The sequence below is a fragment of the Moschus berezovskii genome, chromosome 2 (assembly GCF_049115385.1).
Source record: "Moschus berezovskii isolate FMDL1 chromosome 2, NW_MosBer_1.0, whole genome shotgun sequence".
In the NCBI taxonomy this organism is placed as follows: Eukaryota; Metazoa; Chordata; class Mammalia; order Artiodactyla; family Moschidae; genus Moschus; species Moschus berezovskii.
In genome coordinates, this window is record NC_142461.1 from 254,209 (window position 1) to 279,361 (window position 25,153).

The window sequence follows — 25,153 nt, forward strand, 5'->3', positions numbered from 1 at the left end:
AACCTAACCCTACTGTAATCAGTCAACTTTGTATGTTTCCTTTTAAACTAACTTTCATATTTGGTCTACTCTAACCTCTTCTGTGTTCACTTTATGCTATACTTATTGCTAACAGTATAATTACCATAGGAGCTCTAATTATTTTTTTTTTTTTTTTACTTACAATGATAGTGATAGGACCAAAGGCCGATATCTACATCAAACAGAAGAAATGTAATGGAAACTAAACAATTTTATGTAATAACATTGCCGTGCTCCTACACAGTAAATGGACATTGAAAAAGACATGATTTTTCTGAATGTTTATTTCAGAAAGTTAGAATTGGATGGCTGCAAACAATAAAACTAATAATATATTAATACATAATGTTAATAATATACAGTTGGTCATTCTTTTTCCTATTCTACCACAGCTAAATGACTAGACGTCAGTTTTAGTAACTACTACTAACATAAGACCCTCACCAATAAGTGAAGATATATAGGAAAATCCATAATACATCTAAAAACCATCAAAGATAAAATGATGATAAAAATAAATACAGTGACAATTGGTATAAGAAACAGGATGATTATGAAAGCAAAGCCCACGATCACGTACAGGTCATGGAAGCCTGTGGCTATCACGACTGTTGACTTTTATCCTTCATCTGAGGTTGTAAAAAGCACTTTGTAAAATCCTGAGGTTTGCAGCAGTTGTAACCTCCTGAAGAGACTGCAATAAAAAGGGTTTCCAGAATATCCTGACGATTTCCATCTACTAGGCTGTGGTGAGCTCAAGCAATACATATTCCAGAGGACAGAAGACAGACAGGTTGGGAAGACTTCTACTGCACTTAGGAAGACAGGGCATGTTGCTACACAGCTTAGCACAAGTGGAGAAGCAACACCTCAGTGATTAAACCTTTAAAGACTCGATAAATATGAGAACAACTGGTATGAATAAACCTTCAGTAGTGCCTTCTCAGACCTCCCGTCATAAGCACAAGCATAATAAAAACATTGAGTTTTCCCGGTCTCACACAAACTTAGACTCACTTATGACTTTGCTTTGAGAGGAGTTGAACTACTCATTGTTAAAGAGAAATGATCCTTTCTTCTCTGAAGATTTGTTAATCATTCAGTTGGGTGAGGTGAATAAAATACTTAAGGATCTAATACATAAAAATGCAATAGGCAAAGCACATAGATATTTTGCTCCCTTTCTCAAAGGATGGAATATTTTGTATTTCCACTGATTTTATATCTTGACTTCATGTACAATTATATATTGATATTTTTAGTTGAAATACAATAGGACTAAAAATATTGATATAATACTAATAAATCATGTTGGTATGTGTGGTTGTCACATAGGATTCACAGAAGATTTAAATTCACAGTCATCAACGTAAAGGATTAATGCTATTTAGCTTCTTAATGAATCTATACCATGAATGAAGAGCTTTTCTCAACATATTTCACTGAGGGAACTACAAGGGTAATAGGTATAGTTCAGTTCAGTCGCTCAGTCATGTCCGGCTCTTTGCGACCCCATGAATCACAGCACGCCAGGCCTCCCTGTCCATCACCAACTCCCGCAGTTCACTCAAACTCATGTCCATCGAGTCGGTGATGCCATCCAGCCATCTCATTCTCTGTCGTCCCCGTCTCCTCCTGCCTCCAATCCCTCCCAGCATCAGAGTCTTTTCCAGTGAGTCAACTCTTCGTATGAGGTGGCCAAAGTATTGGAGTTTCAGTTTTAGCATCAGTCTTTCCATTGCGGATAGGCATAGTACTATGTTGCAACTCATGGATTTCTAAGCATTGCTCACAATACAGATTTCATTTTCATCATTAGGGTTCTTTCAGTGTCCTTGACCAGCATTTGTTTTTCTGTATACAGAAGAAAAAAACTCATGAGTATCAAACTTGTTCACATAAAACGAGTGTATGAATTGTTATCTTCCCGACCCAGGGATCAAACCCACATCACTTCCATCTCCTGCACTCGTAGGCAGATTATTTACCGACTGTGCCACCTAGGAATCAATATACATTTCAAGAACCACTGCCATCAGCTTCTATTGTTCATGACCAAAGTAGGATAAAGAACACTGGAAGAAGTACTCTCATAAGTCAAGGAACTGTTATACCGGGTACTCCAGTTATTACTGGGATAAGTCAGTTCCTCCAATGATGATGGGTATAACTGAAAAATTATTACAAATGCATGGGATGCGATGTCTACATGATAAATGTGTTCCTCTTATGCTACTGCTTCAGGTATGCCTACTTCAGCATGAAGGACTGCACTTCAAGGGATGCCTGCTATTCCAGCTCAAGCAACAGATACTGAAGTGCAGATCATTGTCCTTTGTTGAAAATGATCAGCAGTTTGTCAACATATGTAACATGCCAGAGCAACGCTTGGGATGGAACTCTAAAAACAGATTAGGCCCACTTTTTGCCAAGCCCTGAGATAAAATACAAATCAAAAAAAGAAAAATAGCATCGATTCTGTCAGGACTTCCTCACCTTTTCTTTCTGCATGGCAGGAAGCAGACACTGAGACCAGATGACTCCAGGGTTTAATTGTGAGCTAACATTGGGTGGGGTGGAAGCTCATCACTCTAGTAAGAATGTGGCTCAATTAAACTGTTTGACTTTCATTCACTTCATGTACATAAAGTTCTATAATCCTTCGTTAAGGAATTAAATAAGTTATACTTCCTTACACACTCAGAATCTCTTGGCTTACACTCATGTAAATTCCTGGTCCAGCCCTTATACAATGAGTGTTACAGATAGTAATAGTGCATGAATGATGATGAGCAATGACAGGAAGTTTATTTATTCTCTGCCTGAATTCTCGATATTTTACAATTTTTTTATAATATACTTACAGATGTGAATATTTTAGTGGCATGTATAAATACATGTTGAGTAGTGCTATGATAACTCATAGTGTTGGCACAATAATTATCATGGCTATTACCTTTTTCATATATTCCTTTTGAGATTCTGTCCCATTATACATTATCATAAGATACTCAGTACAGTTTCCTAAACTGTACAGGAGGTCCTTGTGGCTTCTTTCATATATCGTACTATGTATTTGTTAATAATTCAAACAAAAACTGGTACACAAATATTCATAGCGACATTATTCACAATAGCCCAAAGATAGAACCCATCCAAGTGTCCATCGGTGGGTGAAAGAACATGCAACACAGGGTACTGTCAAGAGCTTGAACAGTATTTTACCATACAAAAAAAAAAACTAAAATGGTGCTGCCACTGTGCAAGACATTACAGAAATTACTCCAAAACTAACACATGGAATAAATATATATTTCAATTCTAATTCATGCTATGTACCCAAAAGGTTTGGGAAAAGGGGCTGAAAAAAATGCATATTTTTGCAGTTATACTCACAACAGCATGATTCATGTTGGCTAACAAACAGAAGCACTCTAAGTGTACATGGCAGCCAATTCTATAAACAAACTGTGGTATACATACAATGGAATATGATTCGGCCCTTCAAAGTTGGTGATTCTGACAATGCTACAATGTGGACGAACCTTACGCTCATTATATTAAGTGAAATAAACCAGACCAAAAAAGGACAAACGTTCCGTGATTCCACTAACATGAGATATCCAAACAAGTCAAACTCAAAGCCAGAAAAAGCAGAAAGTGATTCCCAGGGATCAAAGAGAGTTCATGTTTCAAGGACCCCAGTTTCCCTTGGGGAAACTGACTTCCCATGATATCTCCAAAACCAATACAAATAATTGGAAGCCATATCCAATCAAATGAATGTAGACATTATTTTACAATTTACACCAACCTCACTCAAACTTCTCAACAGACAAAAGGCAAAACTGTATCTATGTTACCTCAGCTTTGCTTAAAACTGTATCTACAGTACCTCTGTTTTGCTTATGAAATTTAACAACAAAAAAAGAAAGAAACACTAAAGTATATCCATAAGTGAAAAGAAAGTGAAGTCGCTCAGTCGTGCCCGACTCTTAGCGACCCCATGGACTGCAGCCTGCCAGGCTCCTCCGTCCATGGGATTCTCCAGGCGAGAGCACTGGAGTGGGTTGCCATTGCCTTCTCCGAAGTATATCCAAAAAAGGATATAAAACATATATAACATGAACTTTAAAAAATTAGAAATTTAAACTGTGAAAAACCTTATCCGCAAAACTTAAACACAAGCCACAGAAAAATATATTTACAAAATACATATCTGATTAAGGATTGTACTCCAACTATACCCAAAAATCTGGAACAAACAACCTCATTAAAAATGTATAAATCTGAACACCTGGCCAAAGAAAATATACAGATAGTAAATAAGCATATTAAAAACAATCAAAATCATATATCATTAGGAAATTACAAACGAAAACAACAGTGAGGTAGCACTGCACACCTATTAGATCCAGGAAACTCAAAAAAAGGTGGGGCAGAGCTTCTCTGGTGGCTCAGTGGTAAAGAATCTGCCTGACATTGCAAGACAATCAAATTCGATGCCTTACCCAGGAAGATCCCACATGCCAGAGAAACTTAGCTGGATTTTTCCACAGCTAAACAAGGCTCACCTGTGACCTGAACACTACATGTCTAGTACTCAGTAAACAGCTTTGAAAAAGTGTCCAGACAAAAAGTATCACACAATTATACACAGCAGCTCTACTTGGAACAGCTAAAAACTTTCAAATAGCAGGATGTCTTCAGTAGATGACTGTGTAAACACATTGGGATACATCCAAAGTGAAGGGGTGCAAATGCTACCCCAAAATATACCTCTTCAGCGTGAGAATTAGTTGGACCTAATTAACTTTTTTATTTTAAGAGGACACATGATCCTCTCTGAAACCCAAGTTTAAGATGGCTCTTCTGTGAGTCACATTTACCAGAGAAATCTCATTTCAAAGGAATCTTCTGTATATACCAGATAGAAGGATGACAGTCTTGTGAAACTCTTTTTTTCATTAATAGGGAAAGCTAAGACGTAAATCTGTACAACAACCATACCCTTCCTTTGGTTTAATTTTTTTTAATATTTATTTGTTTTTTTAATTTGGCTGCGTCAGGTCTACCTTCATTGAGGCAGGCCAGATATTTAGCTACAGCATGCAAACTCTTCGTTGTGGCATGGGAGATCTAGTTCTCTGATCAGGGATTAAACCTGGGTCTCCTTCTTTGGGAGTGTCCAGTCTTAGCCACTGGACCACCAGGAAGCCCCCGTTTTGTTTTCAGATGAAGATGGTATCTAAGGTGATATCCTGGGCCATTTCAGTCACTGACTCAGTTTCCTGAGTTTCTCCAAAGCACGCACGAGGTACACATTATTGAACTGGTTTGCAAAACAAGTAAAGGTTGTTTGCTACAACACTGTATGCTTACAAATATCTAAATGGTAAATGGCACGTTATTTATTTGTAATTACTATGCGGGAAAAAAGAATGCAGGATTCATACATGTTACAACATGAATAAACATTAAAACCATCTTTAGGGGAAAATATCCATATAGAAAAGGCCACCCAGATCCCATACTCACCATGTCTGCTTTAAATCCATCAAGTTTGCCCAAATAACTGAAAATCTCAGTAACACTCTAAAAAAAGAAAAAAGGATGAGGAAAAGGATGGGAAGAAAAGATATAGTCATACAATTGAACAATTGTTGAAAGTGGAAGTGGGGCTGTGGATTACATTATAATGTAGAAACCATATGATTTCCTGATTTTGGGGGTTATGTGCTGGTTCTGCAGGAGAAACCACCCATTTTGGATAAAACACAGAGTATTTTAGATGATGTGGCAAATGTGAGTATTTTTCCCGTTGCTAGGAGTTTTCTGTACATTTTTAAATTTCTGGAAAGTAAATTATGTTTCAAAACAACCATATCAATACTACAAAAGAAATTCAGATTAGACAGGCATGAAACTTTCTTATACAGGCCAAGACTTACCCAGACGAAGTTCAAGGGAAGCTGTGATGCTCACTGCCGTTGTAGGAGTCCACATGGAATGAAGAAGTACTGTGGGACCCACCAGGTCTTGGGTCCTCTGGATGACCTATTGCAGGAGAAACAGATTTTACAAATAAAATTTTCCACATAACTTCACAAAAAGTTGTTAGACTACATTCAGTAAAGCTGAATCATTTTGGATCAATTTGCAATCATATAAAATACTACAATTTACAATGCCGATCAGTATACAAAAATCAGTTGTATTTCTATACACTAATAACAATCAGAAACAAAAATTAAGAAAATCTCACTTACAATTGCATCAAAAAGAATAAAACATCTAGCAACAAACTTAAGGACATAAAAGACCAATAGTCAGAAAAATAGAAAGCACTGATAAAGAAACCAAAGAAAACACAAATGAACAGAAAACTATTCCACGCTCATGCACTGGAACAATGAGGAAATAAAATGTCCATTCCAACCAAAGCCATCAACAAACACACTGACTGCAGTTACAAAGTAATATTCAATGGCATTTTTCACCGAAATAGTCCTAATATTAGGCTGCTAATATTGAACAGGACCTTAAACAGCCAAAAGGACTCTGAGAAAGAAGAACACAGCTGGAGGCATCTTCCTCTCCGACTTCAAACTTCATCAAGGAGCTGGAGTAACCACAGCAGTGAGGAACTGGCACGAACACAGACACATGGACTCGAGGAAAGGACAGAGAGCCCAGGAACGAACCCACAGGAACGTGGTCAGTTCATGAAAATCAAACCAGGAACGAGCGAAGAGGAAAGGACAGAGAGCCCAGGAACGAACCCACAGGAACGTGGTCAGTTCATGAAAATCAAACCAGGAACGAGCGAAGAGGAAAGGACAGGCCTCTCAGGAAACAGTGGCAGGAAAACAGGCCACCTACACTGAAGAACATCACTCAAGGTCATCCTCTAGATCATCCAACGGAAATCTAACTGAAAACCCGCCACTTTGCACAGGGAGCTCTCCCCACCCCCCCAGTCTTCCAAGATGGACCTCCGGGCAGCGCTCAGCTGGACACAAGAAACGCCGACTTCGTCCTCATTTCTCCCTCTTGCAGCGCCTCCCTGCTGGCGGGCACTGAGGCAAGCCCGCTCCTCTCAGCCTGGACGCAGCCCCGTTTTCCAGAAGCCCGAGCCCTGACGCCCTGAGGAGACAAAGCCCCCCCAGCGGGTCCCGGAGCCCAGTGTGAAGCAAAGCGTCCTGCACCCGCGGGTCAGAGCGGGGTGTGGCGCTCCCTGCCGGCCGCCAGAGAGGAGCGGGCAGCTCCGCGCTCAGAGCCCAGAGGGCTCACCCAGAAGCAGCTCTGCTGGGAGCACTCAGACTGCGAGCCCACACTGAAATGGAGCAGAATAGCTCCACGACCCTCCTCAAAACATGGCTAAGGAACAATCAGAGCCTGTATGGAATGCAGCCATAGAAAGGAACACATTTGAGTCCGTTCTAATGAAGTGGATGAACCTAGAGCCTGTTAAGCAGTAGTCAGAAAGAGAAAAACCAATATCATACATTAACGCATATATATGGAATCTAGAAGGGTGGTACTGACGAATCTGTTTGCAGATTAGCAATGTAGACGCAGACACAGAGAACAGACTGATGGACACAATAAGGACAAGAGGGAAAGGGGATGCACGGAGGGCAGCACGGCCACACCAACACGTGTGAGCTTGACCAAGGGACTGACGCTGGGGCTCTGCAACGACCCAGACGGCGGGGTTGGGCGGGAGGGGGAGAGAGTCGAGCATGAGGGCACTCCTGTACACCTGTGCTAAATTCACGTTGATGCATGACAGAAATCGAAGCCATAGTGTAAGCAATCATCAATCAATTAGAAATAAACAAATAAATTTGCTGCATGGCTCAGGAAACTCAAAAAGGGGCTCTGTATCAACCAAGATGGGGAGGGAGATGCAAGAGAGGTTCAAAAAGGAGGGGATATATGTGTACCTACGGCTGATTCATGTTGAGGTTTAACAGGAAACAGCAAAATTCTGTAAAGCAATCATCCTTCAATTAAAAAAAAGATTTTTTTAATAAAAAAAGTAGATGTTTTTAGAAAAACATATGGAATGAAATGAACATAAACACAAACTCTGCAACTGACACCATAATTCAATTAAAAACCTATAAAAATGTTAGAAAACAACAAAAGGTCTCCATGACCTTCAGTCTGGTGATGAGTTCTAACACACAAGAAAAAAGCCAATTCACCAAATGTTTAATATAAATTAATTAAAACACTGACTTTTAAAAATGTATACCTTTACTCTGTGAAGGACCTTACTCGAGAGAACCAAAAGACAAACTGTTAAATGAATCACTGACCACACACCCTTGCCAGGAACCAGAGAAAACACTTGTAGGAGTCAGCTTACTACAGGAGGTCCTGGTAAGGAACAAGGAACTAACAAGCTACCACCAACCAAAGAACTCAGCAGAGGTCAAAAGGAGACGGGAGACTCCAGTCCAGAGGTCCTACCAACCTCCCAGGATCCTCCTCGCTGGAATCCATCTCAGCTGAGTGATGCGTGTACCACCAGGAAGGACCCCAATTCAAAATGACTGGCAAGAGACAAACCAGAAACGAACCCAATGACCATAAAACCTGAGACCATGAGCCACGTGGCAGAGCAGTTCTCTCCGTTTCCCTCACCCTTCTGCCCTCCGCCCCGGCAGCCCTTCCCAGTCAAGTCTCTCACTTGGACAGCACTCCTCTCCTCGGACAACTCATTTCCAAGTGTCAGACAAGAACACACTCTCAAGCCCTGGAAGGGATCCCCGTTCCTTCATCAAAACCACAATCCAGGAGAAAATATCTTCAAAACGCTATGTTGCAGAGAAGGAAATGGCACCCCCTCCAGTACTCTGGACTGAGAAATCCAAGGGACAGAGGAGCTTAGTGGGCTACAGTCCAACAGCAGGGCATCTCTGAGGGAAAGAAACAGTCCCAGGAACGTTGAGGCGCCCGCCAAAGGGCCCAGAGCTTTTGATGGCACAATCAGAACTGTGGCTGAGGACTCCCAGCTGCCATGCCTGTTGATCCTGGCCTCTCTCACCAGATACACATGTGGAAAACAACAATCTAAAACATGCCTGAGGGCTTCCCTGGTGGCTCCGTGGTGATGAATCCACCTGCCAGTGCTGGAGATGCAGGTGTGATCCCTGGTATGGGAAGATGCCACATGCTATGGAGCCCATGTGCCACGACTGCCGAGCCTGTGCTCTCGATCCTGGAAGCCACAATGCCGAGCTCACAGACTGCAACTACTGAAGCCCGTGAGCCTGTGCCCCACAACAAGAGGAGCCACTGCAGTGAGAAGCCCGCTCACCCGAACTAGGGAAAAGCCCACACACAAAGACCCAACACAGCCGAAAATAAATAAAATTAATTTTTTAAAAAACTCATATCTGATAAAGAATCTGTACTCAAATTGTCCAAGAACACTAGAGCAAACAAACCCAGTGATAACTGGTAAAGACTGAAGCAGACAGCTGGCCACAGAAGGTATCCTGATAGTAAACAGTCGTACAGAAACATCCTCAAGATGCTGGTGGAGTGTGTGCACCGCGCTGGTTTTCCCAGTTAAGAGAAGGGACTCAGGATCAGGAAAGGAACTGAGGGAAGGAGGCTCACCATCATATTCAGAGCAGCCCAGCAGAGTTCTGCAGGCGGAAGAGGAGGAGGCTGGAGCTGTGCAGAGGATGGAAGGGGGAACTAAAGCAGCCCCCAACCTCCAGGCTCTAACGCCTGCTGATCTGAGGTGGAGCTGCTGTAATAATGGAAACAAAGTGCTCAATAAATGTAATTCGCTTGAATCATCCCAAAGCCTTCCCCCACCACTGTCCGTCAAAAAACTGTCTTCCACAAAAACCCCCGAAGTCAAGGAAGGAACTTCAAGTGTACTCAGCTGTGCCAGGTTGCTGGCTTAGGGAGATGCTGAAGCAGGGGTGTCCCAAGAGGTAGAACCTCCCTTGCGCGGGGTCCTCAACAGACCTCCGATAGCCTTGGAGATGATGGGAGAGATTGGTTTCATTTTTTAAATATCCGTGTGGCATAAACTTAAAACCTAGCAATACTCTTACAGTCCTCATAATAAAAGGTTTTCTTTACTGATCTGTGAAGACCACTGTTCCAAAATGCCTCACAGTGTTGCTGACGCTTCCATGTAATTAACTGCGCGAAATTCAACTTACTCAATAAAAACTACGAGGCATCTGCCCTGTGCCCAGCACTCTCCTGAGGTTGGGGATGCAGTGAAAACACTCCATAAGATGCACAGCTGGTAGGCACATTCTTTAAAAAATTTACTATTCCACCCATAGTTTATCCTCCATGGCAACACTTGCTGATTGAAGACCATGCTGGGTAGGAAGCTCATCAAAAACCCAGCAGCCAGGGTTCCCGGAAGGATGTCCTGCTCCCCCTTGGACAGTCCCCCACCCTCTCTGGGCCTCAGTTTCCTCATCTGTACAAACGTGGACATCTGACTATAGTTCATTCCTGGAACCCAAGTCTATACAGGGGGAGGGGAAATATCACCCAGGCCTACTCTAAGGCCTCATGATGGGCCAGAGTTAAAGAGACCAGATTTAAAGAAAAATATGTCCTTGCTGGTTTTCAGTTCGACAGACAGATACAATGCCGGAAGGAGCCCCTGGCCCTGCAGGATGTGCCTGGGAAACTCGTCTGGGAAATTCCTACTCATCAGGAGATGGCTCTGAGCTGGATTTCCACAAACAAGGGCACCCATGCCAAGGACAAGCCTGCAGAGCCCTGTGCCCGTCAGCCACAGGAAGAGACTGCCTGCAGGCTCAACATTTACAAGTGGCCCCCAGGGCCTTCGCCAAACTGCTGGCGCCGCTGCGCTTTCTGCTTCCTTCCCTTCTCTCTCTCTTTTCACAAAAACACACACTTCTTCATGGAATGCCGCAGTGGGGGGAAAACAGACCTTCAACTTTTAGCTCTCAATTTACAATAAGAGGCTCTAGGGGGTTTGTTTTTAAACTAAAGAACAACATAATTTAAAATTTTTAAACATTTAGGATGAATTTTTATTCAGTTCCAAGATACCAAACTCACTGCACACGGTCTCCATGGAAAGGCCCCTCGGCGGGACAGCCACTGATTTCACGATGGAAGGGCAGCAAAGTGCCCTCCTCCCTTCTGTTCCACTGGGTGGCCACCAGGTGTTTTAATCCATGCCGCTCTAAGGGGTAATTCTGAAACCCTTCCCTTTCCCTGGGCTTCCCTGATAGCTCAGCTGGTTAAGAATCCACCTGCAATGCAGGAAAGCTGGGTTCAATCCCTGGGTTGGGAAGACTCCCCTGGAGAAGGGATAGGCTACCCACTCCAGTATTCTGGCCTGGAGAATTCCATGGACTGTATGCATAGTCCACAGGGTCCCAAAGAGCTAGACACCACTGAGCGACTTCCACTTTTCCCTTTCCCATCCCAGCAGGAGGCCAACGGCCAGCAAGACCGCAAAAGAGAAGGAAGCAGGGCTGGGCAGCCATCCAGAGTGGGGCTTCCCGGGGTCCCAGCAGGTGAGATCTCCATGAAGGATAAATCCCTTGGACTCTCCAATGGCCAAAGGCGAGTGACTCTCTTAGAGCAACGGCCCCTCTAAGGTTCTGCTTACAGAGACCTCGCTGGGGGCTTTAGGCTGCTTGGGAAAACAGCAACTGGGCTTTATGCCAGGGGGTAGGCTTGGGAATGTCCTCAAAACCTTATCCCAAAGGCAAGCCCTTGCCGGGACCACCAGGTTAGGGAGAGGTTAATACGTGCTTCCCTCCACGCACAGCCATCGAGCCCCTGTCCCCTTACCTGTGGTTCACACAGAGGCCTAACAGGAGCAAGAACGCACAAAAGGGGCGCTTGCACCGACCACACGCTGGCTCCCAAGACCCCTGCCAGCTCTCCTGGGACCCAAGCAGGAGGTGGGAGGAGGCGCGTCAGGCGCCCTCGACCCCAGACCAACGCAAGGGGCGCTCGGCCCTGAGGCCCGCTCCCGGGAAAGGCGCAGGCCTTGCCACAGTGCCCGGGGGAACCGCAGCCAGGGCCGAGCAAATCCCGCTGCACGCGGACCATGTCCACGTGGAGCCGGAGAGTCCATAAACTCGCTGGCCGGGCGTCCGTCCCCTTTCCCGCCAGCGCCAGGGAGGAATCGTGCCCATGCGCCACCGCGAGCGATGCGCGGTGCACGAACTCCCTCCGCACTGACACCACACCAGGCTGGACTCACCAAGACCAATGCCGCCAAGAGAACCGCGTGGCGGGCCTAAGCCCCTACAAACAACCCAAGGTTTTAAACGGAAAAGGGACTTGAATAGACGCTTCTCCAGATAAGATATACAAATGGTGAACAAGCGGGTGAAAAGATGTTAAGCATCGTTAGCCATGATGTAAATGCAAATTAACCCCATAATGTCACAACCTCCAACACCAGAAGGCCTACAACCAAGAAAACTAAAAATAACAAATGTTGGCAACAATGTAGAGAAACTGAATAGTTTCCCACAGAAAGATGAATACGTTGTGGAGCTGCATGAGAAAATATGTGTACAACAATGTGAATGTAGTTAAGGCTACAGAACTATATACTGGAAATGGTTTAAATGCTCAATGTTACATATTTTCAATGGCAATGAAAAAAGAATGAAGCAGTTATACGTGTTACAACATGGTTGATCATTTAAGATATTAAGTCAAATACGTCATAAGAAAAGCCACCCAGGTCATAATCATCCTGTGTGTTTTGAATCCACAAAGGTTCTGAAAAGGAGGAACAGTGTCAGCTGGGAAAACTGGACTCCACACACTGAAGAACAGCACTAGGCTCTGTCTATACCACACACGAAAGCCAGCCTTCCACACCAAGTCCCTCTCTCCTGGGCCCTCTGAAGAAAGCCACCCTCAGCGTCAGCCACTCACAGGAACTTCCCCCACTTTTCCTCACCTTTTCCTTCAGCACCTCCAGCTCCCAGCAGGTCCTGAGGAGACCAGGCTCCTATTAGTGTGAAAGGACGCCACAGGGTCCCAAAGCTGAAGCCCCAGTGCATCCTGAGGAGACCCAGCTTCCATTAGCATCGACTCCCCATCCAGTTGCCTGGAAGTCCAGGCTGTCTGCAGGCACTCTGCCCCGAGGGTTTGACAAGCCAAAGCCCCAGCGGGTCCTGAGGAGACTGGGCTCCAGGTGGCCACGTGCAAACCAAGGTCCGTGGGCAGACCGTGAATCCCTGCCAGCTTGTGGAGACGACCAGAAAAGAGAAAGGTGCAGACCAAGGTGCTCTCACAGTTCAGCTGACGCCCTGGCCCCTGAGGGCAGTGCTGCAATATCCATTAAACTGTGCAGTTCAGTTCAGTCGCTCAGTCGTGTCCAACTCTTTGTGACCCCATGGACTGCAGCACAACAGGCCTCCCTGTCCATCACCAACTCCCAGAGCTTACTCAAACTCATTTCCATCAAGTCGGTGATGCCATCCAACCATCTCATCCTCTGCTGTCCCCTTCTCCTCCCTCCGTCAATCTTTCCCAGCATCAGGGTCTTTTCAAATGAGTCGGTTCTTCGCATCAGGTGGCCAAAGTATTGGAGTTTCAGCTTCGACATCAGTCCTTCCAATGAATATTCAGGGCTGATATCCTTTAGAATGGACTGGTTGGATCTCCTTGCAGTCCAAGGGACTCTCAAGAGTTTTCTCCAGCACCACAGTTCAAAAGCATTAATTCATCAGTGCTCAGCTTTCTTTATAATCCAACTCTCACATCTATACATGACCACTGGAAAAACCATAGCCTTGACTAGACGGACCTTTGGTGGCCAAGTAATGTCTCTGCTTTTTAATATGCTGTCTAGGTTGGTCATAACTTTTCTTGCAAGGAGCAAATGTCCTTTAATTTCATGGCTACAGTCACCATGTGCAGTGATTTTGGAGTCCAAAAAAATAAGTTTGGCACTGTTTCCACTGTTTCCCCATCTATTTGCCATGAAGTGATGGGACCATATGCCATGATCTTTGTTTTCTGAATGTTGAGCTTTAAGCCAACTTTTTCACTCTCCTCTTTCATCAAGAGGCTTTTAGTTCCTCTTCACTTTCTGCCATAAGGGTGGTGTCATCTGCATATCCAAGGTTATTGATATTTCTCCCAGCAATCTTGATTCCAGCCTGTGCTTCTTCCAGCCTGGCATTTTGCATGATGTACTCTGCACATAAGTTAAATAAGCAAGGTGACAATTACAGCCTTGACGTACTCCTTTCCCGATTTGGAACCAGGCTGTTGTTCCATGTCCAGTTCTAACTGTTGCTTCCTGACCTGCATAAAGACTTCTCAGGAGGCAGGTCAGGTGGTCTGGTATTCCCATCTCTTTCAGAATTTTCCACACTTTGTTGTGATCCACACAGTCAAAGGTTGTGGCATAGTCAATAAAGCAAAACTAGATGTTTTTCTGGAACTCTCTTGCTTTTTTCATTATCCAACAGATGTTGGCAATTTGATCTCTGGTTCCTCTGCTTTTTCTAAAACCAGCTTGAACATCTGGAAGTTCACGGTTCACGCATTGCTGAAGCCTGGCTTGGAGAATTTTGAGCATGACTTTACTAGCGTATGAGATGAGTACAATTGTGCGGTAGTTTGAGCATTCTGTGGCATTGCCTTTCTTTGGGACTGGAATGAAGACTGACCTTTTCCAGTCCTGTGGCCACTGCTGAGTTTTCCAGATTTGCTGGCATATTGACTGCAGCACCTTCACAGCATCATCTTTCAGGATTTGAAATAGCTCAACTGGAATTCCATCACCTCCATTAGCTTTGTTCGTAGCAATGCTTCCTAAGGCCCCCTTGACTTCGCATTTCAGGATGTCTGGCTCTAGGTGAGTGATCATGCCATCATTGTCATTTGGGTCCTGAAGGTCTTTCTGTACAGTTCTTCTGCGTATTCTTGCCACCTCTTCTTAGTATCCTCCACTTCTGTTAGGCCCACACCATCCACAGCATGCCTTTGAGCTCTGTTAAGCTCCTTACTACGCCAGCGCCCACTGCTGGAGGGCAAGGAACAACAGGAGCCCCTCACTGATGGGGGGCGTGCACACTCACTCTGGAAGACAGCTAGGCAGTTTTTCACAAAGGTAAACGAGTTTTACTTTGGTATTCAACAACCATGCTTTCAGTATTTAGTCAGCTGCTTTGAGAATGTATCTGCAAATTCAAACAAGGATGCCATTATGCACAGCAGCACTATTTCATAATAACTAAAAACTTGAAGAAATCGGGATATCATTCAATAGAAGAATGCAATCAAAGTGGAGTACATCCGTGCCAAGGCGACTGGAATCTGCCACCGCAAAGTATCAGTCTCTGGCATAAGGATTATTTCAGTGTAAAAAAAAAGAGAAAACTGAGTAGTGATTGCCCTTTCATGAATGACATTTACAGTAGAGAAACCTCCATATTTAAGGGCTGTCCCTCTTTGCACCAGAAATAGATGATTAAATCTCAAGTAGCTCTTATCAATGGCAAAGTCCTGGCTTAAATCTGCAAACAATCATTTGCTTCTTTACCATATTGTGCGTGATAACCTGCCCTAATACCTTCCCTCCACCAGGTCTTCCTTCTGTTTGCATCTGAAGAGGACATTTCAGGTGATGAAAGTGAAAGTCGCTCAGTGTGTCTGATTCTTTGCGACCCCATGAATCACAGCACGCCAGGCCTCCCTAACCATCACCAACTCCCGGAGTTCACTCAAACTCACCTCCATCGAGTCAGTGATGCCATCCAGCCATCTCATCCTCTGTCGTCCCCTTCTCCTCCCGCCCCCAACCTTTCCCAGCATCAGAGTCTTTTCCAGTGAGTCAACTCGTCGCATGAGGTGGCCAAAGTATTGGAGCTTCAGCTTTAGCATCAGTCCTTCCAATGAATACCCAGGACTGATCTCCTTTAGAATGGACTGGTTGGATCTCCTTGCAGTCCAAGGGACTCTCAAGAGTCTTCTCCAACACCACAGTTCAAAAGCATCAGTTCTTCGGCACTCAGCTCTCTTCACAGTCCAACTCTCACATCCATACGTGACCACTAAAAAAACCATAGCCTTGACTAGACGGCCCTTGGTTGGCAAAGTAATATCTCTGCTTTTTAATATGCTGCTAGGTTGGTCATAATTTTCCTTCCAAGGAGTAAGCGTCTTTTAATTTCGTGGCTGCAATCAGCATCCACAGTGATTTTGGAGCCCCAAAAAATAAAGTCTAACACTGTTTCCCCATCTATTTGCCATGAAGTGATGGGACCAGATCTTTGTTTTCTGAATGTTGAGCTTTAAGCCAACCTTTTCACTCTCCTCTTTCACTTTCATCAAGAGGCTTTTGAGTTCCTCTTCACTTTCTGCCATAAGGGTAGTGTCATCTACATATCTGAGGTTATTGATATTTCTCCCAGCAATCTTGATTCCAGCCTGTGCTTCTTCTAGTCCAGCGTTCCTCATGATGTACTCTGCATATAAGTTAAATAAGCAGGGTGACAATATACAACCTTGACGTACTCCTTTCCCTATTTGGAACCAGTCTGTCGTTCCATGTCCAGTTCTAACTGTTGCTTCCTGACCTGCATACAGGTTTCTCAAGAGGCAGGTCAGGTGGCCTGGTATTCCCATCTCTTTCAGAATTTTCCACAGTTTATTGTGATCCACACAGTCAAAGGCTTTGGCATAGTCAATAAAGCAGAAATAGATGTTTTTCTGGAACTCTCTTGCTTTCTCCATGATCCAGCGGATGCTGGCAATTTGATCTCTGGTTCCTCTGCCGTTTCTAAAACCAGCTTGAACATCTGGAAGTTCATGATTCACGTATTGCTGAAGCCTGGCTTGCAGAATTTTGAGCATGACTTTACTAGCATGTGAGATGAGTGCATCTGTTCAGTAGTTTGAGCATTCTTTGGCATTGCCTTTCTTTGGGATTGGAATGAAGACTGACCTTTTCCAGTCCTGTGGCCACTGCTGAGTTTTCCAAATTTGCTGGCATATTGAGTGCAGCACTTTCATAGCATCATCTTTCAGGATTTGAAATAGCTCAACTGGAATTCCATCACCTCTACTAGCTTTGTTCATAGTGATGCTTTCTAAGGCCCACTTGACTTCACATTCCAGGATGTCTGGCTCTAGGTCAGTGATCACACCATTGTGATTATCTTGGTCGTGAAGATCTTCTTTGTACAGTTCTTCTGTGTATTCTTGCCACCTCTTCTTAATATCTTCTGCTTCAGTTTGGTTCAGTCAGTTCAGTTCAGTTCAGTCACTCAGTCGTGTCCGACTCTTTGCGACCCCATGAATCACAGCACGCCAGGCCTCCCTGTCCATCACCAACTTCCGGAGTTCATTCAAACTCATGTCCACAGAGTCGGTGATGCCATCCAGCCATCTCATTCTCTGTCATCCCCTTCTCCTCCCGCCCCCAACCCTTCCCAGCATCAGTCTTTTCCAGTGAGTCAACTCGTCGCATGAGGTGGCCAAAGTATTGCAGTTTCAGCTTTAGCATCAGTCCTTCCAATGAACACCCAGGATTGATCTCCTTTAGAATGGACTGGTTGGATCTCCTTGCAGTCCAAGGGACTCTCAAGAGTCTTCTCCAGCACCACAGTTCAAAAGCATCAGTTCTTCGGCGATCAGCTTTCTTCACAGTCCAACTCTCACATCCATACATGACCACAGCAAAAACCATAGCCTTGACTAGACGGACCTTGGTTGGCAAAGTAATGTCTCTGCTTTTTAATATACTATCTAGGTTGGTCATAACTTTCCTTCCAAGGAGTAAGTGTCATTTAATTTCATGGCGATCCAGCGGTTAGGACGCGGCACTTACAGTGCCACGGCCTGGGTTCAGTCTCTGGTCAGGGGCCTAAGATCCCACAAGCCATGGGGCCAGAAAAGCAGTAAAGAAAACAGAAAAGCATGAAGTCAGTACAAGCCAACGCCAGTGACTGCGTGAGGTGGGAGAGGGGCAGGATCAGGGAGGCCGCCTCCAAGGCAGCAGTAGCACCCTTCTGGGGAGACTGGTGACAACGGGTGCTCCGGGCATGCTTGTCCTTCAGGTGGTGTATACTCTTCTCTAGCTACTCAATATTTAACAAGACAGCTTACAAAACTAACCAGTGTGATTTCTGACTTTAAGCCATGATTTGAAGATATTAACTTGGGCAGCTGACTGAGTTACACTCAACCAGGTACGTCCCTGACAGGGGCCCACCCAGCCCTGAGACTACAGAGATGAGAAATGCGTCACCAGCCAGGCTCCTGAGCTGGAGACAACTCCCCACTGGGCCCTGGAGCCTTCCACTCAGGACAGGAAAGGCACAGCTTGGATGAATCCGGTCAGTAGAGGAAGTGGGGTGGGTGGAGTAGGGGGAACAGGTTCTACTGCCAGAGCTTTTAAGACCAGAAGCTGAGTACATTTCTGATGTGACAGTGAACCCACCAGGGCTGCTTTCAGCAGACTCCCAGCGGGAACGGCCACCTCTGAGCCTCTGCATGCTGCTCTTCAGGCTCTAGTGAGCAATTCTCAACTCTAACCTTGCCCTCCGCTTCCTTCCTTTGAAGCTCAAGGCTGATCTCTTCTAACAAGCGGGTGTGAACATAAGAGCCCAGGTCTGGGTTTTCTGCACCATCTGTAACTGCATCCTTGAGGCCACTGTAGGCGCCCTCGGACTGTTAAGTTACTGACACCCACGAGGATGCCGAGAGGGCCAGACACCTGGAGCAAACGCTAACATCACTCGCCGCCAAATGCCTACTCTTGTGACCGCTGTTATTCCAATCATTTAAAATGTGGCTGGTGAAAGCAGATTACGGTAAATTACGGTCTCTAGGACGATATGCTTTGTGCACAAAATGTGCTTGGAGGTTTTCGTTCCCTGTGAGGTTGGGGTCCCTTCCTCTGGTGGTGTCCGTTATCCTGCCAGACACCAGGTCTGAGAACCTCTGCCAGCTGTGTGGCACCATCCTCGGGGGAATTCAAGGATGGTAGAGAGTGGGACAGCTGGGTCTTTTTTTGTGGCAAACTGTTCAAACTGAAGCACTGCCGACAGAGGCTCCCCTTTCGGCATTCTAGACTGAAGGCTCAGTTTGTGTGCGACAAAATCAAGCCACGTGACCCTTTAAAATGTCTCCCCTGTACACACAGACAGACACGAACATGCACACGAGGGCCCGGGCACGAGGACACACAGACGCCGGTAACAGTTACCTGGGACAGGAACCGGGTCTGGCCTGAGAGGGTCACTCACTTTCCTACCCTAAGCATTTTCCTTCCTCAACTCTGCACGCTCGCTCTCTTGACCCTCACAGGCCGCTGTTAGATCATCCTTTCCCAGCTAACATACGGTAACACTAGATGCCGACTGTGCACTCAAAGACTAGATACAACATTTTACGCGCATTACCTCATTAACAGCTGCACCCAATTAAGCCGGCGTGAGGTCTTCATTCTTCCCACCACACCCCCGAGGAAATGCAGGCTTAGAAAGGTCAAGCACTTTCTCCAAAGGCACACAGCTAGTAAGTACAAGGACCAGGTATGTTAGGCTCAAGTATCTTTGACTTAGAAGTTCATGCTTCCAATCAGCACCCTGTACCCCAGAGATTCTCTGCTGATTTTTGTTGTCTAGTCGCTCTGTTGTGTCCCACTCTTTGCGACCCCAAGGACTGTAGCCCACCAAGCTCCTCTGTCCTTGGGATTCTCCAGGCAAGAATACTGGAGTGGGTTGCCATCTCCTTCTCCAGAGGATCTTCCTGACCCAGGGATCGATCCCACGTCTCCTGCAATCGCAGGTGGATTCTTTACCACTGAGCCACCTGGGAAGCCCTCAGAGGTTCTTAGTTGAGGGCAGTTCTGCCCTGGGACACACATGGCCTCCTCTTGAGACGTTTCCATTTGTCACAGCTGAAGGCAGACGGGGGCTGCTGGCACCTGTGGGCAGAGGCAAAGGTGCTATTCAGCACCCTGAAGTGCACAAGACGGCCCCCAGGACAAAGACTCACCAAGCCCCAAACAGCAACCACGTCAAAGCTGAGAAACTGCTCTACTGGAAAATGGAGAAACGGTCTCGGACCTAAACTCTCGGAGTTTAGGTCACAGTTCACCACGCTCCCGTGCCATAGTACACACAGATACCAAGGAGACCATCGCGCGGCCTCTCTTCATCAACAGCACAGCAAACCCTCGTCACACTGCAGGCCTCTCTAGCCCCACAGGCTGAGCATCCATCCATTCCAGTGTTCACTGAGCACCAGTTCCATGCCAGGAAACGATCCGCACAGTGGGGACACCTGGAGAGACAAGGCCCTGTGCCTGCACGTGAGCTGCTCGTGGCCTCACAGGCGCACAGGCGAGGAGACCTGTAACATCACAGGAGGCAAGAGTGTACCGCGAGACTGCACAAGGATGCTAGGAAGTCACAGAGGAGGAGCTCAAAGGCAGCTGAGGAGGGGGTGGGAAGGGCGGGCAGGACTGGGAGGAAGTTTCCCAGAAGCATTTGAGCTTGAAGGAATTAACCAGGCAGAGGGAATCCTTTCCTTCCCAAAGGACCCCTCGCCAGCCCTTTCAGACAACAGCCTCTGAGAATCCAGATGGACCACTTTAGTTAGAAAGCTTGGTGGAACTCCTGAGAAAAACAGGGCACGCGCACAGCAGTCCCTGATCCCCTGAGTACAACCTGGGCAACCTGCCTCAAGATGGACAGACCACAGCCTGGCTTCCCCGGTGGTTTGGGCCTTCCAGGACTGTGGTCTGAACCAGCCTCTCTGGCTTCGAACCATCCCGCACCTTGCAGCAGGAGGAAGCCGACACGTTCACAGCAGGCCCTGTGAACTACATGCTCGATTTCCCATAATTCTCAAAGCAATTCTCCAAAGTAAACACTGTTGCCGCTGTTTCACAGATCAGGGAACTGAGGAGCAGCAGTGGAGTAACTGGCCCTCAGGACAGAGAGCCTCTAACCAGGAAGCAGGGACACACACCTGACCCCGGAGTCCTTGCAGCCTGGATCTGCGGGGGCCTTTCTAATGCAATCCAAAGCACGTCCTGTGCCGTGACTCTTGACCACCTCACAGAGCCTTCCACGTCAGTCACCTTCCTGTGCTCCACATGCTTCTGAACAGACCGCTGGCATCTCTGGCACTCTGCTGTCATTGCACACGTGCTCAGTCATGTCCGACTCTTTCTGATCCTATGGACTGTAATCTGCCAGGCTCCTCTGTCCATGGGATTTCCCAGGCTAGAATACTGGAGTGGGTTGCCATTTATTCCTCCAGGGTCACTTCTTGATCTCCAGGGTCACTCCTGCGTCTCCTGTGTTGGCAGGGGGATTCTTTACCACTGAGCCACCTGGGAAGCCCATACCGTGATTACCATGTGGCTAAGAGCGCCTTGATCCCAGGATCCAGCTCCCTCATCTCCACAGCCTGACCCCCAGCACAGTGACTGACACATCAGGCACAGAAAACACTGTGTAAGCAAGCCTGGACTCCCTGGGCCCAAGCAACACGAACAACCCAAAGCCAGAGGGGCCTGCCTTAGGGGCCCAGAGGCCGGGGGAACACACCCCACCCTGTTTCACCAGTGAGTTGACTTCCCTCAGGCCTACCATCAGAGTCAGCAATCCAGTCACACTGGGGACAGAACAGGTTCTTTCATCCAACTTTCCCTCCAGCATTGGAACAGTCATGATTCCTCCTTTGCTTGTACACCAGAGGCAGGGGTTTGGGGACACACTGGACAAAAATATGTATCTTTAAACATTAGAATCTCAAAAGGAAAGGGTATGTGCTCCCTACTCTTTCTCTCTCTGCCATACGGAGTGCATACACAATGGCAGGAGCCAAAGCAGTCTGCTCAGTCCATGAGATGGAAGCCTGGGTTTGGGCAAGGAGAGCCACATGATCAATGGAACCTTGCTTCTGGATGACTTCACAAAACAGAGTGAGCTGCCCTGACCAGTTCTGGACTGCCTACTTCCAGACTGTTAAGGAAAAGGAATAAATTTCTATTTCCTTTCAGTCACTGTATTTTGCAGCATTTTAGATTGTACTTAATTAAAACAAGGTATGAACACTACCCAGGGATTAACCTAACAAGATCTTTGTCAGCAAAACGACAACATCATTAACATTCTCCTAACCAAACTAACTAGGATTTTGTCATTACTGTACACTTTTAAAGAAAAAGTTATCTTGAAAAGGTGAGTTGAATCACGGTGCGCCTAGAGAAGAAGGACAAACAAACTGACCTCCTGGATTGTTTCATCTCTGAGTCCTAACAGATATACCTCAGATTTCCAAGATGCCCAGGCTACTCTTTTCCGACAGCTTGTCCGGGGAAACTCCAGCTTGGCTCTCCTCCTCCAGTTCATTACCTGAATCAGAGACCAAGTGGAAAATCTGATAAGAACCTGTAGGATTCTAAGAGCTGCTCTTGTATCCACCAAACAAAGGTAAATGCAGAGCACTGAGCGCAAAGCCTGGCACAACAAAGTCAGTGCTCAATAAATGTTACACTGGATTGTTACTGGGCTGCTGCATGCCAGTCCCTGTGCTGGACAGGTGGGACACAAAGATGAATATACAACTCAGGAAAGCCCCCTACACTCAGGAAAGCCTGCTGACTCAAAGCACAAGGTTGATAAGCAAAAGCAACGAGGCTGTGCCCAAGTAGTCATGCAACACTAGCATTCCCTGGGATGTCCCAGAACCCGTGCTTCTCACTCCAGACCCCACCCAGGAAACACATCCCTTCCCACAACTGTAGAGACCTTTGATGGACGCTAGATCACCAGGGGACAGCTCCATGTGAATGTTTTACAGGCATTTACGACAAACATGTTCAAAACAAAATGTGTCTTCCCTCCTTAAACCCCTCCCCATCCTGTTCCCTATCCCACTGAGCAGCATCACATCCACCAGTCAAAAACTCCGAGCCAACCTCTCCCCAACTGGAGGCTGACCTCTCCCCCAGCCTCTAGATCCCCTATCTAAGACATCACCAACTTTGGTCAAGTCTACCTCCAACACATCTCTCCCTACCTTCTGCCGCTAACCTAACTCAAGGCCATGGTCATCTCTTACCTCGACAGTTCTAGCAGCCTCTTAATGGGCCTCCAGGGCCATTCCCTTTAGTCTTCACTAAAGTGATCTTTCTAATCCACAAATCTGATTCTTAAATGTGCCCTCATTAACCCAAAATTGCAAGTCCACAGCTAGGTTTAAAAGGCTCCCTAGGTGAGATTCCACTACAGGATTCGTGGCTGGGGAACTAAGGACACCTCATGCCCCATGCCTGCTTCCCCTCCCCAAAAAAAGACCCCTAAGGACCAGACTACAGACTGGTGTCTTTCATCTCTGTCCCCAGGCAGCTTTCTCACACATTCCATCTTCAACTGAGAATACTCTTCCCCTTTTCTGCCTGCACTCCCCAAGCATCTGTTTCCTGGGGAACAGAAGCCTTCCTGGATTCTCCTAAATCGGGTGAGGTGCCTCTACTCTGTTTCCAGAGCAAGAATTTTCCTGCTTTTCTTCCATCATATAAGAATTGCCTAGGTTTCCGTATGTCTCCCACGTGAGTTTCTGAGCTCTGGGTGATGATGATGATACAAAAAATAACAGCAACAAGCACACACAGCATTTACTGTATGCCAGCAAGCCTTCTCAGCACTTTACCCCCGTTATCTCACTTAACCTTTATAATCCTTTCAGGAGGCAGGTTTCATTCTCAACTCTCTTTAAGGATGAGGAAAGTGAGGCAGGAGGCGAGGAACCAACGTGCCTAAGGACACAGCTGGCAAGCACCGAGACAGGATTCAAACCCGGCTGCCTGGCTGCACAGCCTACACTTTGTAACCACGACGCCGGACTGGGTCACGCGCTCCATCCTCAGAATCCATCAGGAGCTGAGCCACCGTCTGCGGAGCGAGGGAAAGAATGAAACGCTCCCACACGCGCAGCATCGGCGTCCACCACGACCAGCTCCTCCAAACCCCGCAGGCATGTGTCCTCGGCCCCGCTCGGCGGGCAGCGCCCCGCACCCTCATGTTGAGCGGGGTCCCTCAGTCCCGGTCCCGCTCCCAGTCCACTTCCTCCCCTCTCACACACAACCGTCCCCGGCGTCCCGCCGCGCCGCATCCTCCGTCGCCTCCGCCCGACGCCTGGGACCCCCCTGCCCCGGTGCTTGCTCACCACCCGCCAGGTCCCGGACCCCACCGCAGCGGAGGGCGTCACGGCCGCGAGCAGACCGCCATGTTAGAGTCGGGCGGAAGCGACCGCGCTGGCTTCCCGGCGCAACTTCCGGCGCATGCGCAGCGCCCGCCCGACGCGTAGCTCGCGGACACGCGCACGCGCCTAGTAATCCAGACCGTCTGTAAACCGGACTCTACGCTTAGAATTGTTCTCCTTGTAACCCTTCCTTGGGTTCAGTTCAGTTCAGTTCAGTTCAGTCGCTCAGTCGTGTCCGACTCTCCGCGACCCCATGAATCACAGCACGCCAGGCCTCCCTGTCCATCACCAACTCCCGGAGTACACTCAAACTCATGTCCACAGAGTCGGTGATGCCATCCAGCCATCTCATTCTCCGTCGTCCCCTTCTCCTCCCGCCCCCAACCTTTCCCAGCATCAGAGTCTTTTCCAGTGAGTCAACTCGTCTCATGAGGTGGCCAAAGTATTGGAGTTTCAGCTTTAGCATCAGTCCCTCCAATGAACATCCAGGATTGATCTCCTTTAGAATGGACTGGTTGGATCTCCTTGCAGTATAAGGGACTCTCAAGAGTCTTCTCCAACACCACAGTTCAAAAGCATCGATTCTTCGGCGATCAGCTTTCTTCACAGTCCAACTCTCACATCCATACATGACCACGGGAAAAACCATTGCCTTGACTAGACGGACCTTGGTCGGCAAAGTAATGTCTCTGCTTTTTAATATACTATCAAGGTTGGTCATAACTTTCCTTCCAAGGAGCAAGCGTCTTTTAATTTCATGGCTGCAATCAGCATCTGCAGTGATTTTGGAGCCCAAAAAAACAAAGTCTGACACTGTTTCCACTGTTTTTCCATCTATTTCCCATGAAGTGATGGGACCAGATGCCATGATCTTTGTTTTCTGAATGTT

General features: G+C 46.6%; 1 long non-coding RNA gene across 10 annotated transcripts; it reads right to left on the minus strand.

Moving 5' to 3' along the window:
- Positions 1-287: 287 nt before the first annotated feature.
- On the minus strand, positions 288-24,327 carry LOC129537835 (uncharacterized). Of its 10 annotated transcripts, XR_016038921.1 has the most exons (9): positions 24,229-24,327; positions 23,732-23,954; positions 22,326-22,412; positions 21,645-21,771; positions 19,844-21,349; positions 12,980-19,554; positions 5,973-6,078; positions 5,560-5,616; positions 288-1,875 (listed from the first exon to the last, which is right to left on the minus strand). It is a non-coding gene; the product is annotated as an uncharacterized LOC129537835 (long non-coding RNA). The 10 variants fall into 10 exon arrangements; XR_016038927.1 differs by having other exon boundaries at positions 12,980-21,349; positions 23,819-23,954; XR_008682109.2 differs by lacking the exon at positions 12,980-19,554 and having other exon boundaries at positions 21,019-21,349.
- Between the last annotated feature and the right edge of the window lie 826 nt (positions 24,328-25,153).